Source organism: Dreissena polymorpha, chromosome 9, assembly GCF_020536995.1.
Source record: "Dreissena polymorpha isolate Duluth1 chromosome 9, UMN_Dpol_1.0, whole genome shotgun sequence".
NCBI classification, from domain to species: Eukaryota; Metazoa; Mollusca; class Bivalvia; order Myida; family Dreissenidae; genus Dreissena; species Dreissena polymorpha.
In genome coordinates this window covers 99,803,116-99,823,962 of record NC_068363.1, presented here as the reverse complement: position 1 = coordinate 99,823,962, position 20,847 = coordinate 99,803,116, and positions in this window count along the sequence as shown.

The following is a 20,847-nucleotide window of genomic DNA, read 5'->3' as shown; positions in this document are numbered from 1 at the left end:
GTTGAATAGAAGAGACCTGGCAGACAGAAAACTGTTCGCTGAGACTGAGAGCTTGGCATCAACATGTATCTGGACTGGCATACTGCATAGACATTACGTTTGTTTTATCAATGTGCTGGGAGCATATCGCTGGTGAATTACACCAAAGCAGTTTTTCATTTCTATTTGTTGCGTGTTGGGTTTATTGCTGTGTCTTGTGCTTTTGTCTTGCATCACGCTATGTTGTTATCAGTCACTTGTCTTGCATCACGCTATGTTGTTATCAGTCACGTGTCGCAAAGACCTCGTAATTCAAAAATGTTTTACTATTATCGCTTATGCAGCTGAAGTTTCACAGTGTTTATTATATTGTAAAACGTTTGATGAATATAGTAAATGCTAGAAGTAAAGAGTGTACCTTTCCACATACAATTTTGATTTCATGGTGTTAAAATATCTTGTCAGAAATATTTTATATAGAGACAATCCCAGAATCGATAACATCTGGATTACCGCCCCTGATTCTCGCACTTGCCGCCATTACACTACTGAATAAAAAAATGAAACGCTTTTATCGAATATATTTGAAAATTAAAAAAGTTTTTGTTATCGATCTGATCTTCACATAAAAGTTCGTGTTTTTTTTCATGCAAATATTTTTATCGGTGTAATATAAGGTGATTCATAGAAACAAGGTTCATCTGCAATCTGTTAAGAGTAATAAAAATCAGCACCGAGTATTGATTTTCATTTTACATGTTATAAGAAGGTGACGCAAACTATCTTATCTTAATAACGGCATATACAGATAAGCAGACAGGTGGTGTCACACGCATACCAATTAAGGCTTTAAATCCAAATTTGCAACATCGCCTCCCATTGAGGGAATGCTATCGGGCCCCTATCGCACATTTTTTTCAAGTCCATTATCTTTCTAAATTTGAAAATTACAAATTTACAGTTATTTACAAAATATCACTTCTTTTGTTCGTGGTTTACTTTTTTATCTTAAATGTATACTTTATTACACAAAATAAAGACATTAATAAGTTAAGGAAACGAAGGGAACATGATTTGAACTATTTTAGTTTACTAAAGCGTCAATATTTTTCATGTTGAACATTTTTTATCTTAAAATTAGATTTAAATAAGAACATTGAATTAAGAAAGGAATTAGTTTAGTTAATATTGTGGGCAACACAAACACAATTTCGTTCAGGCTATATACTTTGATATTACGTACTTTTCAATTAAAAAGTATACCATGTCCTGACATCATTAACAGTTTCACTTATGAATAATACTAGTTCATTTAAAACCACAAATTCAAATACGGCTAGAGTTTTTTGTATAAAATTGAAAGCGATTTTTATATAAGAGATACTAATAAAAAGCAAGTTTTAGACTATACAATATTCATATTTTCTAATTAAAAAAATGCCTTTTCCTGATATCTTACCGACTAATTTGCGTAAAATCACAAACTTTATTTCGACTATAGATTTTTGTTGTCACTAAGTATTGTTGCAGTGACATATATGTTATAAATCTAGCATGTATGCTGTTTATCAACTGTTATTTATAAACGATGTGATAAATATCGAAACTTTGTTACATGTTTCAATTGTGTAAATTCCCACTTTGCAAAGTCATTAGTACGCTGAAATCTGCCAGATTATTCAGTACCGTAATGGCAGAAGGTCACGTGATAAGCCAATATGGCGGAGGTCAATTTTTTCGATTATGGGATTATCAATAGAGGGTCTTTTGAACATAAACTTAAAATCAACACAAGGTTATCTTAAAAATATTGGTTAAATAGTGACAAACTGATAACAGTAAATACAATAAGGCGATTTACCTTATTGTACAGGAAGATTGAGAAAGATATCTTAATAAGATGTTTTTTTCATGTGTTTTTCAGCGAATCCCATAATGCAATTATGAGGCGTATATATTTTTTAATGTTAGATATGATCATATATGATCAGATGCACCATATATGGTTTTGTTAACAAGAGAATTCATAACACAAATCCTACAACACGAACATATAAATAGAGAGAGGACATTTTAAGTTGGAAAACCAAATTCGTACTTTTGAAAGTGTTTACCCAAGCGCTTATCAGTAAACCTTTTGCGTTGCTTTTTTAATTAAAACAATAATATTCAAATGTGTTTTAGAAATGCATCCTATAATTATGTTCTTTCAGGGGTTTAAGCACCAAATTAACATAATGTTGATCATATTTAACTAACAGAAATATATTATATACAACACATAAGTCAGTTGTAAAGGTGTGTACTCAGTATGCAGGGGACATGACATTGATTTTGCAATTGAAAACATATTATTAACTGTTTAATTAGCCAGTTGAAACTTTTTTTTCCATATTTTGAAGTGCTTTAAAGCATTCTGAAAGTTCTCTTATTAAAATCACCCACCTGAAGCTATTGGCTGTTTTATTAGCCGTTTAGAAACGTATCGCTTCTTGTCAGCTTTTTGAATAGTTTAATTTTATTGTTTTTCCAAAATGTATAACTCGCATGTGAATGTTTTGTTAAAACACATTTTGTTAATAATATCACTTTTAATAAGTTCTTGACCGTTCCAAGGCGGTGACCCTAGCTTTATTCTTCTATTTGTGTATGCTGTTTCGTAGTGTGCTGTTTCGCACTGTTTTGGCAATTAGTCACTTGCCTTAAATAAAGGATCAACTAATTGTGTATAATGAGAATGCAATACTGCTCCAGCAGCTGGAGTTTCACTTCTTTATATTGAAGAAAACAACTTTCTGTACTGTAACAAGAACATAGTTTTAGAATGTGTTAAAGGTTAAGTACTCCTCAACTAAAACAGCCTCTTGCTCTTATTAAGTAATACAAGTTAACTTTATCAAATACAAAAAGTTTAAGCTTATAATTATATATAGAATCTAAAAATACACGTAATTAAAGGATATTCCGACCGCATCTGGTAAGTGAGGATACGAAGTGTGGCAATTTCGGCTATTAAACGATCCGGACGTTAAAAACAAGTATTGAATCAATTTCCAATGCATTAATATATAATAATCATAACTTTTGTACAAAAATGTGGTTTTGTTTTTAATAATAAATCCCTGGTTCTAAAATGATTTGGGATAAGAACTTACTATTCGATACTCAATAACGAAATGTATATACTTTCCGGGTCTTATGCATAATTTTACCTAAACCTTATATTGTAGTTTCTCTCATATGTTCACCATCTTCAAATGATACTATTTAATTAAACAACGTACTCAATGTTACTTTTAATCTTTATGCAATGTTTGTACACAGTTTTTCCTTTTGAAATCCGATCATGTGTCGTCGTATCAAACCTTGTCTATGTTTATCTTAATATTGTTTAAAACTAATATGACATTGCCCGTGATATGTATACCCACACATTACTTAAACATTTGCACTCGTTCTCATGTGACAATGAATAGTGAAAGGCGCGTGCTCACCGATTGTCAGTATGGCAATTTGCCAACGTTTTGTAAAGAAAAATATCAAAGAACAATATACTCAAATTTGTTTCGTAACAATGGCGATTTTAGATAATCCATAATTAATCAAATTAACAAAAACAAGAAAATCAGAAATAACGTAATGTAAAAATGAAAGAGAGATTTGTTTTAGATTAGACTGAAGCGATAACAGTTGTTAACAATACCATTTTTTATGCAATTGATATTTTGATGATAGAATTATGTTATTCCGTTAAACAATTAGATTATAGAAATTGGGAACTACAATTTAATTAACCCATGTTGACACACGAATACTAAAATTTACCATGATCAATAATCATGTTAAATACGAGAGTGTGGAATTTGTGGGTTACAAAATCGCATATTTTTCAGATGACGATTCGAAACATGTTATATTTTTCTTCACTATATCAAGCTTGCTGTATTTGGTGCAATCGTTAATAAACATAGGCGGTGCCTTATCTCGGTAGCTGGTAAAAGAATGAATAACGCGTCATCACATGTTATACAATGAACGAAAAAATAAATAAATATCAATATGTTAAATTTCAAGTTTATTCATTTAAATAAATAAATAATTATTTAGTTAAAATAATTTGATTTTTGTAATTCATTTGGTTACCTGTCTAAAGACATGAACACAGAAACGCGTATTCGGGTACAAAATAAAGCACGCAATAATACAACTAAGAAAATTTTAAATAACACTTGTTTTCGTCTATACGTGTGAATTAAGAACATGAACGTTTTATTTTTATTTTGATTAGTTGGCATCGATGATTTATGGCGTATTTTCCTTATTCCAAGGGAGACCATTCAAAGAAAACATCCAATCATGAACGAAAGCAAATTATGCCAAGTCATTTATATTAAAATTGAAGTTAATATGTTGTTAACATTTACTTGCAGATGAAGGTAAAGCACACGAAGTATCACAAGTAAACAAGCCGACTGTACTTAAAATGAACGATATATATATTGATCAGGTTTTATGCCAGTACAAGATAATTAATGTAACATGACTACACTCTTCTCGCCACCCCTTCAACATCATAATCGGTTTTTAATAAACTTAACAACAATTTTGAAACATTTTATGGATAACGTTCGCACACAACCGCCTTATTTAAAAATATAATCCGGAAATGAAAAATTGTATCGAACAATTTAATTCAAACGTTTGATTTTTAACCAAATATTAAACGAATATTCAAACTCAAATAAACAGAAGGTATTACACAATAACAATACAATTAATAAATAAACTCAACGAACAGCTATGAACAAAACCAGCCAGGAATTATTTAAATTGCCGTTATAATTCAAGACACACACAAATATATTACACAAAATATAACATTTCTGAAAGTATGTTGTTCTTACTGAATATTCAAAAGATTGCTTACAAAACCATCATACGTCCTGTTTTGTAGCTTTATTTCACCACAAAATTATATCTTAGGATTCCGGATTAATAATTTAAGACACAGATTTATCTCTATTTTGCGATCAGTCTTTGATTATAAGTATTTCTATTTGTTTCAACTGTTTTTCCATGCACATAACATAACACTGTTTTGTTAATTATCGTTTTGTTTAATTAAAATTGATTGAGAAAAGTGTTTTCCTTCTTTTAAACTAAATGCTTTAATACACTAATGTACACCGTCTTATTTGAATACATGCTTAATTTATTAAGCGTTATCTGTCATTGGTCGTAATAGGTTACATCTACATAATACATACGTAGGTATTCATCAATATACCCATTATCCGATTCGTTATCAACAGGCGTAACCAATAATGAAGTGACTATTACAGCTTTTTAAACTAAATAATTAAACTAATCAACTAACATGATGTAAGGTTTAAGAATATACTTGTTATTACATAAAATTACATGAAAATCACGAAATGGAATCCCATAAATCGATGCACTAGGACGAAAGATGAGGTCATCATATAAACTTTTAGGTAATGTTAACACAATGTCATCTTTTTTGTACTTGTGGGTCCTTTATTGAGTATGTAATACTCACACACGTGTTGCATAAGGTTTAATTCTATATATCACACGGTGATACAGGCTTTTTAATGGCTTATTGACCATGGCATGGAGATTTGTTAAAAGCAATATAATAATAGATTAAAGACGTTTTAAGTGAATTTATTATGTTATTAAGGGTTGTTTGAAAGTTGTATCTGTGATACATTTTTGATTTTATTATTGTTAGATATATTGTTAATGTTTGATAAGACGTTACACATTTGTTTTCCGAAATTAGACAACTTAACGTACCGCTTCCAGCCCCCCAAACAAAAAAACGTTGTTCGTTAACACTGGGCGCAGCAGAAGAAAATTGATATCAAGTGTATACACCTGGATAAAAAGGAGCAATTGTGGGCTAAATTTTTGCTTAGAAACGCTTCATTGCTCTTGGTAGAATTTTAAACAAGGGCATCTATGTCCCAAAGCGCTAGTTCTTTCCGTGAAGCTTAAGAAGGATACTTGGAATTGTTTTATTTATATAATCAGATGATAGTGTTGAACATATTCGTGTGAAGATTTAAAGATCAACGGACGAGGTTTTAAAAACCTTAAATATACTAATTTAATGTGAGATTATAATGTGTTAATGCATATCAATGCCATTTTTCGATTCAAACCATCGTATTCAGCGAGTATAATGCCGATAACTATGCCAAATTTTCGCACTTCGCGATCGAGTCGACATTTTTGTTCAAGCCGGAAGTGACGTAGTCGAATACCACTTGCTTCAGTGAATAACAAAAGAATCGATATCAGCTGTTGTCATTGTAAAGTTCGACATATATATCGAAGGTTTTCATAGTAAGCACACATGACGGCGTATGTTGATCGTTTTAAGTATTGAATTATGATTTAATCAGACACTTATAAATAACACATATTGAACAGATATAATAAGTACTAGAAACTGATCGATGTACGAATGCAAGTCCAAGCTAATCGTTCAAATTTAACACTTTAAAAACGTAGTCAAAACAAATAATTTTGAATTGAATTGAATAAATCTTACGTAAATGTCGCGTCATTTAAATCAGAATGATATAGAATATGTGTTTCATTTCTTCTGTTATTATTCGGACATGATCATGTTGTTAAAACCCGATGTTGTCTCTGCACACGATTTTGAATTGTTAGGTCAACTGTTGAAAGCAACTTCCTCTGTGTTGTTTCCTCACAAAGACCGCAAACAAATCTGTCCCTTAATGTGTCGTTAAGGTTGTCGCCAAAGTTACAAAATTCCGCCAACTTCCTTAATGTCGTTACATAGTCCTTGATACATTCCCCTGTCGCCTGATTTCGTTTATGAAATCGAAAACGTTCGGCAATGATCAGTGGTTTTGGATTAAGGTGAGTGCTAAGCAAATCACACAGTTCCTTCTTACGTCTTCGCCGACGGCTTTGCCGGTGATGTTAAACTCATGAAAAAAACAATATGTCCTTTCCCCTAGGATTGTAAGTAATCCAGCCACTCTCTTTTCATCTGCAATATCGTTCACAATGAAATATTGCTCAAGGCGTTCTTGATAAGAAGTCCATGTTTCCGTGTTACCCTCAAACGGATTAATACTTCATATTAAGGATGTTGCCATGATTATCACAGATGTAATATCCAGAATTTTATGCACAATACTTCATTTTGAAAGAAAGGATAACATTCCCGAAATAAAACTCTTCTCAATCCTCGTCGCCATTTGTTTTGTATGTGGGTTTAAGACAACGCTAGAACATCGGTCAGTTTGGTGGCTATTTTAATACTTAACTAATTATCATAAAAATTGATACAATTCAAGATAACTAGTCTATAGTACATTTACGATTCCGATATAATCACTTCATGTCTTATATCCACCAGTTATCAAAAAGTTTTATGTGCAGATTACACAATGATATTATGAGTTCCAAGCATATCGCAGTTTTACTTAGAGTTTTTCTATAAACAGGTGCGTTATCAATTTAAAATGTGTAACATCCACTGATCAATTTGCCACAATTTAACTGGTTTTCTAAATAATCGTACGATATTGTAAACTGGCTTATGCACGTTGCCGCATGTACATCAGCAAACTCGTTAGCAGCGCATAAACGGTGCAACAAAATCCAAATAAAAACATCTCCAATCTCTCACAAATGCTTATTTATTAACACTCAGTCACTGCTGAATTGTACCTTCAATAAAGACTAGTGATATGTGTGCATCCGTCTATATGAGCTTTTGCGGTATGTGACTCCATAATGCATCACAGAAATTTAACTTTCCATGTATGTTCACTACTTAGCGACGACGTGTAGCCGAATGTTCTAGTTAGGATATAAAATGTTAACTTTCGGCAATTACTTATCCTTGTTTTAACTGCACTACATCATTCACCATGCAATATTTGAATAACATGCTTAAAATGTAATGATTTCGCGGGCAAAGGTCTTATTAGAAGTTTAGGTTGGTTGTAACTTCATGACTTTTTTTAAAGAACTTGGCGTGTAAAGTACGTGTAAATGAGGTGTTGCTCATAAGGACTGTATTTCATATCGACAGGTCACACGTCAAGGTACTTCCTTAAATATAGCCACCATTTAGCGTGCGACAACTGATACAAATTCATTTTCCAACAATTAAAAACGTTCATGACATGACAATCATGTTGCACAGGACATGGTGTGCACAGTGACGTGTGTCCCAAGCTCAAAGGCCAAAGTCAAGTTTATTGTTTTATTATTATAACATAACAGACATATCGAGAACTGGCTCGACACGTTTCCAACTTGTGTCTCGTTAAATAAAGGACACACAGGTGTTGTATGAGTCTCAACTCTCGAACACATTCCTTAAAATACGCTGATTCATTACATACTTGCTCGCCAGTTATGTTGATAGTAATAAAATGTTTCCGTGTACTTTTTAAGCTGTTATAAAATTCGAAAATTGAACTAGAAAAGAATTGATTCAATGCAACAGTTTAGTAATAAGACTTAAATCGCACATGTCAAGGCATAAAACTGTCTAAGAAATAAAACCAATGTTTTAAATTCATGCCATATATGTTTTTGATATGTGTGTTCAGTGTAGTTGAACAATATGGCCAATTGATAAATTGTGTAAACATATAACTGACCTTTAATTCAAAATACAAACATGCTTCATATGCTTAAATGAGAGGAAGTAAGAAAATGTATAAGCCATGATATATAGCTATTGATAACACAAAAAGACTATTAGACATATGAATATCATACTCCTTATTAAAGCTTGTACTTGTGAACTATATTAGAATATATAACAAACTTGCGTTGTGTTCTATATTCATACTCGGTTTGTATATGCACATGTTTCACGTGATAGATGGCTTACATGACAGTGAGTTAGTGGGATCTTTTTAAAACGATCGCAGTACGAAAACTTATACATTCATCATACTGGTACTTTAGTATAAACATGCAGTCATTTAAGAACTATGGTTAATGTTGGCGACTTATAACAAAGTAAAATACAATCGATACAACATAGTATACAATGTATTATACAAATTCATAGCCTTCGATTTTTTAATGATCGTAACATGATATGCATACAAACAAAGTACTTTTCGCATTCTTGATTAAAAACGTAAACGGTTATATGTGATGGATCAAAAATACACAAATACCAATTTCAATAGTTGTCTTAAAAACGTACTATTTGCGTTTTCTTCATTTGTATTTTTGTGTGTGTGTATTTTTTATATATATTTGTTTTCAACTTATATGTAATGAAAACGTGACATATTTACTTTTATACTGTATGTATAAAGACGATGTACTTATGTATAAGTCTAAATAAAATGTCTGTTCTGTTCTGTTCTTAAAATGTACACATAACAAAAATGATAACGGAAAATAAAATTAATGTTAATTTCCAAACAATAATAGAAATTTGCAATTTCATATGCAATCATTCAAGTCGACAAATCTGTATACTACAGTAGCTAAATGATCAATCAGGGCCATTTCAAACAGTGATAAGTGAACAAATAGGTAGACAAAACTTGACCTATATGCATAATCATCCGAAAAATATGTATAAAGTTTACTTTAAAAAGAGAAACATTTCCTCATATACTCTTGTTTACATCCCCTTGTCTTTTATGTAAGGCATGTAACCACAAGAGCTTTACAAACCATTTTCAGGACCATTACAAACAGAGTAAATTTGAAGAATGAGCTTAACATATTGAAAATATAATCGGCAGAAGAAATCAATAGTTTACTTAAAGCAAACATCAAACACTTAATTCAATAACGTTTTATTAAATGTAGTGCATGATTGGTTATAGTAAATTAAACACAACTTTTTAAATTCCACAATAAATAAGCATTATACATGTAACATACATTAAATAACATTAAGTAATTTGACACAGTTGTAGAACATTAAACGTTTGCGATAAGCTTTATTATAAATTAGAATGAATTGAACATAGTTTATAAAAATGCTCGAGACTTATGCTATTGCTATATTCTATGATTTAAAATGAAACGGTGTACGCTATAAAGATGAAAAAACTTACCGACCGTTTCAGCTGTATACAAACAGTGTCAAAGCTAACTTGATCAATACACATACACATTATAACGGTTACTGTGGTTGTCTATATACACGTACATGTCTTATTTAAGTGATTGTCAAGATACGCTAACATATCTCATCTATGTGGTTGTCTATATACATGTACACTTATATGTCTTATTTATGTTTTTATCAAGGTGCAATGACGGATCGTATTTAAGTGGTTGTCACGATACACTTACATGTCTTATTTAAGTGGTTGTCTAGATACATGTACAATGACATGTATTATTTATCTGGTTGTCTAGATACACTGATACATCAAAATCTATATGTAGGTTTATCAGTGTTATAATGCCCACGATTTCAGGTTCAACGCCATTTAATTATATTAACGTTATAACCAACATTTTTGGGCTGCAGACGGGTGTCATGAAGATGGCAAGTCCCTGTTGTGCGTTTACTAAGCTCATCGACGATCCGTCAAAAATGTCAATCTACGGTTTAAACAAAAAATGCATCATGCATTAAAAAGTCAACATTTATCCATAGTTTTGTACTCGTTTATAAACTAACATAAGTTTATATGATCTAGTATTTAACCGAGGTTTATAAAGAATCAAATCGAATAGCTCAATTCTCATGCAACAATAAGATGTAAATTACTCTCTTCAGAATATTTGTTTATTTTAGTCGAGACAATGTAAACTATTTAAAAACAAACCTGTTGTTTCATCTCGAGATTAGCGGATCGCAGCTGCTGAAACTGCTCATCAATTTGAATCAACCTTAAGTTATTGAAAAATAATAAGTTAAGATAATGTTTCAAATTTGATTAAAATGACCATCTGATTACTCTATGTACTTCTCGATCATCTACTTTTGGTAAAATTAAATAAAGCAAACATGGGCATTTGTTTTGATATGTCAAAGATTCAAATAATCGCACATATACAAGGGCGATAATAATTTTATTTAAAAAGAATTATTAATTTGCAAAAGTAGTATTGCTGACCTGATATGAGAACATAATATTTATATATGTCTGCATAAAAATTTGTAAAAATTATTTGTATTTTGTGTTGAAACCTGTAAGCTGTTGCAAAATATGTATGACTAAATAAAACAATCCATGTTTTAAAAGCTATTTTCCTTTTTTGAGAGTACGATATCGCATGCACGCATTGTTTAATGCCTAACCCATCATATTTGTAAATTCGTTGCAATTCATTGATCAAATTTAACGAGCTTTTGACACGAAGCTAATGACATAAGCATCACGGATGTTCCTTATTTTTGTTAGTTTAAGACATTTTGAAGCATTAAATTGACCTCACAAAATTTTAAGACGTATGGTAAGAATCAAGTGTTCATTTCCTTATTTAAATACTGTTTTATTAATGATAAATGTTTTCTTTTTTTATGCAACCAAGAAGATGTAGCTTTTTCAAATGTAATTTCATTTTAATACAAATAATAATAACGATAGAGATATTTACGAGCCTCTCAAAATACCATCCAAGATGCGACTATACGAATCACAAATTTACACAAGTTTGTCACTGTACTGTAGAAGTATAGATTAAAAAAAAACTGTATAAAAGCGCATTAGTCAATGATTTTTTTTCAAAATAATTAATATAGGTACAAAACAATACTATTTGGGTACTGAAGTGTCAACATTTGAGAACTTACATTTGATTTGAAGTGTCGACTTTACAATACAAGATCTTAAACGCTGTTTTCTCTAGCTGCCGCAGGTAAGCCTTCGCTTTTGAGTTTTCCCATCGAAATAATTCCTTCTGTTGTTCTGTACTTTTGAATGTTTGGTCTGAAATAAAGATAATGGCGCATACTCTTCGTTTAAAATTAAATCAAATCAATGAACAAGAGTTTAATTTTCGATTTCGAATTACTACTGATATATCGTATTGTCTTCTAGGAGTTTTATTTTATTAAAAGCGTGTCCCTTTTTATATGATACATTTTTAATAGATACATACATATAAGATGTATTACTACTTGTATTACATACAAAAAAGTCCATGTCAAACAGATATATTGAAATTATATTATAAGTATAGTTCAGCTAAGTATTAAACCATAATTTTCTCTCCCAGTTTATGACAATAACAATACTCTGTGGATTGTTTTTATTAAACACTAATTAGAACAACTAGGACACTCAAATAAACCGTATAATGAAATTCACTTTATCCAAACCTTAGCACGATACAATCAATAACCAACCGAAAAGAAGTATGCGTGTTAACAATGTTATTCTGTCATCTTTAATCTAGAACTTTAAATTAACGTTTAATAAGAGCTTATTTCAACAGTATTAAATTGAAATCAGTTAATATATAACTTATTTACACAAAAACACATACCTTAAAAAAACTAGTATCCGCCAATCTCCCATTCCAGATATTATTCACAAGGGTTTGACACGCATTTTGTGATATACATTTCTTGTTGTCCGAATTCAAAGCAAAATAAACAGCACGATGTCTCCCCCAAGTAAGACACCTCATGGACTAGAAGTTCTTGAGTCTTCTGCTAGTTGATTGCTTTGCATTCGCTGAGTAATCCCACGTCTATGTAAGACCATTCACTAAAATCATAATATCAAATTGTTTCAGTATGAGAAGACTTTAAAAAGATCTGTTATATGTTAATTATTGTTTATTGTGGTTTATATAGGACAAACTGATGTAGACGAAGACAATACCCTTACTTGAGGCATTTTTTTATTTTGTTGACCAACTCTGTGTTTGTCTTGTCTATCTTTCTCTTTAATTTCTTCAGCAAGTAGTAGCAAACAAGAGCTTTTGGTAGGGCATTCTGTACGAAACAATTAGGGTTTTCATGAGCAGTTTTTTCCACCGCAATTGTTAACACAAATATAAGGATAAAATTTAAGTATGGTTCACCTCAACAAAAACGTCATGTAGCTAAATGGCGGTTTATACAATTAATACAATTACCTTCCCTTGGATCCAGAATATCTTTGCCATGTCTTGTCGGACCATGAGTATTGACCAAACAAATAAATCAATTGCTGGATTTTTGAAGTCCTGACGAACATTCTTGTTGTCTTAAATCAATAAAAGCTTAATGTCTAAATTCTATCGTTTAGATAAAAACAATTATGAATTATAGTAATTTTACATATTCACGAAGAAAATACGTTTTTAAACACTTAAATGTGTTCAAAAAAGTATTGGTTGAGTAATTATATTCACAAAATCGTTGGCCATACATGTGCGCATAATTTGTATAATAATTTTATGTACTTTAAATGACCAAAAATATCACAACGTTAAAATCTGTCAAGATGCAAGGTATCAAAATACTAAAATTACATGATATTGACTAGTTTTATTCATGCTTCTGTAATAAAGCTCCAGCAGAGAAAATAATATATAAAAATAATGAGTTAGGTTAGGTTAATTTAACAAGGGTTTATACTTCCGTCATTTTGGTGAATCCCACTTATTTCAGCTTCCTCTTCAGCAGTACTGAAGAACTTAAGTTCGAAAGTGTCACCAATCAGATTCTTCAAAAGCATCCTCACAACGTCAAGGGTTAAGTCATTCTCCGTCTCGTTCTGTATTTTAAAATACAACAATAATGAAGCTCCAGAACATTGTCAGTAGAGAAATTCTTTTCAATTTCCCCTTTTATTCAATGCAGTGGCATACTTCCTACACATTTTAAGTAAATACACAAACAGGCCCGCACGCACGCACGCATGCACGCATGACTCACACAACTTAAAATTCGTTTAGTGTCATTTAAAGATTTTTTTTAAACGTCTGCATGATGAGGGACTCTGTTTTTGTAAAAGAATCTTACAGCAAATTCTGACTCATTGACATGATCTTTTGTTTATAATATGTAGCAAATTCCGAAATCCACATGTGGTTGCGAAAAATAGTCAGTCTAACAATTTTAATTATATTGTACAGTTATAATCTTTTAACTTTTTACATGCCATAGAATAACAATTATACACTTTAACTTTAAAAGTATTAATAACTAATCTTAACATAATAATGAAAATATGCAAATGTTTACATTATCATTAATTTGGGAAAACTAACAATTCTTAGATCCCATACAGAACAGCTTACATAAACTTTTTTTCGTAGATATAAGTTGTTCATATTCACTGGAAGTGTTTGTTCTATTGTTGGGTGGATTAATCAATTGGAAGTACATGTATATTTTTTTAGAAAGTTTCCGCACCCGACCCAAAAATAAATAACATGCAAAATGATAACTATTCTAGGCCAACCGAAAACGAAATTTTACTCGTTGCATCGCTGATATTCAGGCCTTGTTCGGGATGGAGTACAACATTAAGTCCCTAGGCCAAGTCTAATGTAAACCTTTCCCAACTCTCGATGAGGCATTCACGACTCAATATTGATGAATCTTGGTCACACTGTTTATATGAAAACCATCTAAAACACGTACATTTGAGTCCAATTTGCATTAAAATCAGATCTTTGAAAGATAAACAAACTTGAAAACACTAAATAGTCTTTGTTTCAATCTTAGTGTGACTGGATCAACATTTTGATCTTAACGATGTCTTGACCACTGCTTGAATTTGGGTCTGATATTGTCGACATATCTAATAAAAACATAAAAAATATTTGAAATGCACAATGTTTTGTCCGTGTGCGATTAAATTTAGTCTGACTATGTGTTGGTCATATCACGGTTACGTGAAGTAAAACAAAAACTTAACCGGGTCAATTTTCAACAATTATTTAAAGACTTTGCCTTAAATGATCTCTTGGTGTCAACATCCATAATCTTACTCCCACAATCATAGTGACACTTTTTTCACCGGCGCATGGAATTCGTTGTATCATTTATATAGAAAACATGGAGAATGCCTTCTTTGAAAACGTGTTAAAACTTGAATATCCTCTGGTAGACGTATACATTTTAATTATGATTTTAATGTCAACAGGAATGGCAAAAATAAAATATATAATAAAAACAAGTATTCGAATATTCAAAAAATTAAAAGTAAGATCTTGAACGCCGAAACTTAATTTTAATTTCTTAGTCATCAAAAAGACCAGTCCACACTTTGACTAAAATGCTTTGTAACAGATTAAAAATGTAATACAATGGAGTGAAATATAACTTTTGAAGTCGACCTTGAGTGAAAATAATGTGTTCGTTTTCGAGTAATAATCGTATAAAATTAACAAAATCATATAGGGTTTTAAACGCGAAACTATTGTGTGACGTTTAGTGTTTCTGTTTTTCTTAAAACTATGTAACAATATGTGTGCGCAAACATATGCAATGTATGTCGTATGTTAAATTGCTGATGGATTCGAGAAACAAATATTAGCGTTATAGACTAATAACCTTGGCGAAAATTGGACTCTTTAAAAATTATTTTGTCAGCTTCTTAACTGAAACTGAAACTTAAGTAAACTATGTATGTTTATTCAATAGTTTTTTATCGTGATTGGTTTATTACTGGCCTATTCTAAAACTACAATGGCTTAGTCGTTCAGTATGACACTCCACACAGGAAAGCATTGTATTTGGTAGTATGCGGAAATGCGCGATATAACCAATGATACGCTTGTATTGATTAAATAAGTATCACGCATTATCTAAATGGCTTTATACATAAATAATCAATTTTCACTAAGAATTTATTTTAAATACCATATGTTAATATAAGGCCTTTCATGTAAAGACGGAACGTATCCGTTGTTAGAAAAAGATGTTTATTTTGACAACAAAACCATCGTAAGTCTAAACTTGGAAATCAAGCAATAACAAATTATCTCTTTCTACGTTTTTAAGAAACTTTTTCAGCTATTATTAATTTGATTCTATGCCGAATGAACTAATCAGCTCTTATAATTATATAATTAAACACGTGTATTTGCAATATTTATAATTAAGCTTGAAATGACATGAAACTAACAAAACTACTTACCTGGTCTACTGTGTTCTTTATATTCTCAAGCAAAGACCACAGCACGCCCGGTTAAGACCTCTTTAAAAAAACAAGCCTTATTATTTACGTTTTGAAAATAACTACCCTCTTAAATCATCGATATCAATATATATAACGCATACAATTAAAACGGGTAAGCCAAACGTATGTGCTTCCGTTTAATAAGTACCATTTTATAGAGTTGAAGAAGTCTTTGTTTGGTAAGAAATGTTTCCAAGCTGACCCCATTGTCTAGAAATAATTTGACGAAGTCACAACGGTTGAGCTGAATAGAAGTAAGCATCAACTCGTCTAAACATCCACTCTGAAAGAAACGTGCTAATAAATCAAGTAACATCACATCCATTTTATCTAATGTACATAACGTATTTTTCACTGTTATTATTATAAAATGTATTAAAAGATAAAAATTCGAATTATGCAATATCGTTTTATGCAACATATTTAATTTAGCGTAGAATCGTTACCTTTCCATAATTTCCGTAATTTTCTTCGGTGAAAATATAACTTTTTGCAGCGTCAATTCGGTTTAAAACAATGGTCCTTCTCAACATTTCCAAAGTATCTATTTTTTTGGCTGTGAAAAATAATAACAATACAACACTAATATAAGTTACAATTAGTAATATTAGACTGCATGATTATTTGAAATCCCATGATTGGTACTTGGATTGTAATTCGCGGCCTACTCTGAGAGATAAGAGAGAGATAGAGTGAAGCATAGCGAGAGCTCGAGAAGAGAGAGAGAGAAGAGAGAGAGGCATAGAGATAGCTATATGAGCTGAGTAGCTCGAAGCGATAGAGCTCGCTAGAGCTAGCGCGCTTCTCTCGCTGCCCGCTCTCCTCTGCGAAGGAAGGGGCCTCCCCTGGGAGATGTCTAGAGAGTTATATAAAATTATTTGCATGTTCATGTGAATAACTTCAATAAATTCAAAATTAGACCCCAGATAATCATCAAAAGATACATAATAAATACAATACAACTGGAAAAAACACCAAAAATACTGTCAATAGATATAAAGGTCTTGCACTCTTAACTTTCAATCTACAAGTCTAATAAATACATCAAAAATAATGTTTGATCTGCACAAGAACATTTTATTAAAGGCTATCAATCTCTTTATTTTATAAAATCCATATAATGTTCACAGCTCCTTAATACATCTTTAAATTTTCGAACGAATCCCTTTAATTCATTCAAACATAACAGGCTAAGCGTAAAAGTAGTTCATTGGATGCTAATGGAAATTTCTAAATAATGTAGTCTGATGAAGAATGGCTGCTTATTGAATTTGCTATATATTGTGTGTCTACAAAACACTAAGTAACTATGGTAATAAAAGGCTGAAACATGTCAGACTTAAAATTAACACAATGCAAGTAAATAATAAAACAATACGATTCGGACGGCTAGCAACATTCGCCTTAATGTATGGTCAACAAGATATGTATAACGTTAGTTGAAGGTCGGATGAAAAATATTTGGCACGTAAAGCAGGAAACCACTCCAAAATAAAATTCAAGTGAAATAACTCAACAAAAACAGGAAAGGCTGTGTTGAATATGCAATTTTCAAAGATAGTGTAACTATAAACATGTGCGTCAAGTTTAGGAAAGATCTATAGACCTATAGACAACTGTTGTTCCATCATGTCAACCTAACTAACCCGAACTCAGTTGAGTATGTACAAACAGTCATTCAGCCTTAAGAAGGTAAAAACAAATTGCAATATATGACCTTAGCAATAAGTTCTTGTAATAGCTATGACATTTCAATTGCATTAAATAATAGGAATTAATGCAAGGCAGCTAGTTTAATAAATACAATTTATTAGTTTTCAATTTATTTGATCAATGTTATTTGATATGTCAGACCACTATACCGATAATACAAATGCTTCATTTTAGTTCGAATGCAAAGAGGACATTCAAAGAGCGCACGGAACGCGTATTTACAGTACGTATGCCCATGTGTTGAAGAGTCGAAACATAGTTGGTCTTCACGTTTCAGTAAATGCCATATCAATTGATGAATGAAATTATTTTATGTTTGATAAATACGGAATCGTTTTGGTATTGTTCACGTTATTTAGGAGAGAAAGTACGGTAATGATGTATCGGGTTTTATTGTTTAGAGTTTAGCGCGAAAAGCACGGGATTCTCGTTTTGGGCTTTAAACGTGTTTCAAATCTACTGATTTGCTATTCGCGGTATGTATTTGACGGGCATAAGAGATGGAGAAAGAAAGCATTGAGGAAGCCAGATTTATTATGTGGTCAGTTGACTGAAATTGTCTTTAAACGCACGTCGATATTGAATTTACAATGTTTGCAAGTTTATTTATTCATTAATAGGGCAGTTCGAACAATAAAGGTATGTTTTCCAAGCTTTGTTATTTAAACTGTTATTAGTGATATTGAAACGAGTATTATAATAATAATTATTATTATTGGTAAGATTATCATTAATTGAGTATATTATCTCTGTTTTATTGCTCATGTTTTATTACAGTGGTAATTTGACCGTTTTGTGAAAGAACGTTATGTGTAATAGCCCAACAGTTTGCTGTTGGTGTCTGCTGACAGTTTTTATGAAGGCCAGTGCAGATGATGTGGATAAGCCCAACAGTTGGCGTATGTGGCCATTTGACCGTTTGTAGGAGGACAGTTCGAAAGGTTTATTAGTTATTGGCGAATTTAAAATCATAGTAACTGGTCAGTTCGAATGGTATATTGAAGAGCAGTAAAGGTATGCTTTTTCAAGTTTTGTGATTATTAATATTATAAGTATTATTGTAATAAGTATTATTGTATTAATTTTATTTTTGTCATTTGTATAATATTATATGTTTTATTATCTCTTGTTTTAATTTGAGTGGTAAGTTGACCATTTTGTCAAAGAAAGTTATGTTTTGATGAAGGCCAGTGTGTCTGATGTGGAATAACCTAACAGTTTGCTTTCGTGATCGGTTGACCGTTTTGATGTAGCCCAGTGCGCCTGCTGTGTAAAAGTCCAACAGTTTGCATGTGTGAACGAGTGGTCAGTTGACCATTTTTGACGAAGGCCAGTGTGCCTGATGTCGATATGCCCAACAGTTTGCTCGCGTGGTCAGTTTACCGTTTTGATGAAGCCCAGTATGCCTAATGTGGATAAGCCCAACAGTTTGCTTATGTGGTCGGTTGACCATTTGGATTAAGTCCAACGAGCCTAATGTGGATAAGCCCAACAGTTTGTTTGTGTGGTCAGTTGACTATTTTGATGAAGCCCTGTGGGCCATCTGTTGAAAAGTCCAACAGTTTGCTTGTGTGGTCAGTTGACCGTTTTGATATAGCTCAGTGTGCCTTCTGTGGAAAAGTCCAACAGTTTGCTTGTGTGGTCGGTTGACCGTTTTGATGAAGGCCAGTATGCATGATGTGGATAAGCCCAACAATTTGCTTATGAGGTCAGTTGACCTTTTTGATGAAGCCCAGTGTGCCTGATGTGGATAAGCCCAACAGCTTGCTAGAGTGGTCGGTTGACCGTTTTATGTAGGCCAGTGTGCCTGATACGGCTGAACCCAACAGTTTGCTTGTGTGGTCGGTTGACCGTTTTGATGAAGGCCAGTGTGCCTGTTGTGGATAAGCCCAACCGTTTTCTTTTGTGGTCATTTGTTCGTTTTGATGAAGGCCAGTTTGCCTGATATGGAATAGCACAACAGTTTGATTGAGTGTTTTTGACCGTTTTGGTGAAAGACAGTGTGCCTGATGTGGATATGCCCAACAGTTTGCTTGAGTGGTTAGTTGACTGTTTTGATGAAGGCAAGTGTGCCTGATGTGGATAAGCCCAACAGTTTGCTTGAGTGATCAGTTGACCGTTTTGATGAAGGCCAGTGTGCCTGATGAGGATTAGCCCACCAGTTTGCGTGTGTGGTCGGTTTACTGTTTGTTGAAAACCAGTGTGCCTGATTTGTTGAAACACACATATTATTGTATAGACGTTTGCAACGTTATATTGTCAGTTAAAGCACAGATCGAAAGATTTATCAGATAGTGGAGAACATTAAATTATATTTTATTTAAAGTCCAGTTGTTTAGTTCATGTGAGTTGGGATCTTACCACGAACCGAGTCTTTTACTTTGGAGGTAAATGGATGAATGTTGGCTTAAGTCTGACGCAGCTAAGTGTTCTTGATTATTTTGATCCATCCGTCATTTCAATTGAGCTTTAAATCGATTTTTAATTTTACGTGTTGTGTTATCTACGTCCTGGAGATAATTATGCGTATAATTTTTTAAAGTTAAGTATGTTTAAATGTTTGCTGCATTAATCGTGTTTAAAGTGCAATCATTTTTGTTTTTTTATGTACTGAAAGTTATAGGTAGCACGTTATTCTTATTTTCTATTTTTTAAGACGGATATTCTTATCTTTTCGTTTAGGTGTGTCTAGTTAGATGTTGATTATGGTATATTGCAGCTGTTTCAAAAATGTTTGTCTTATGCATATATATATTATTCGAGTACTTCTGATTTAACTACGCTATTTTGGGGTATGGGTTTGTAGACGGTGTGGTTTGAGTAATGTGTTTGTTTTCCGTTGATGTCCTGTGTATGCGTGACGCTTTTGTTGTGTGTGTATTGTGTTTATTTTCGAAATAAATTTGTGGCAAATGTGTAATTCACATGGTTTTCTAAATCATACTAAATGTTTACGGTATGGTTATAGCTGATTATGTTATGTGTAGATTTGTCTAAAATTAAGGTTTAAAGAGGTGAT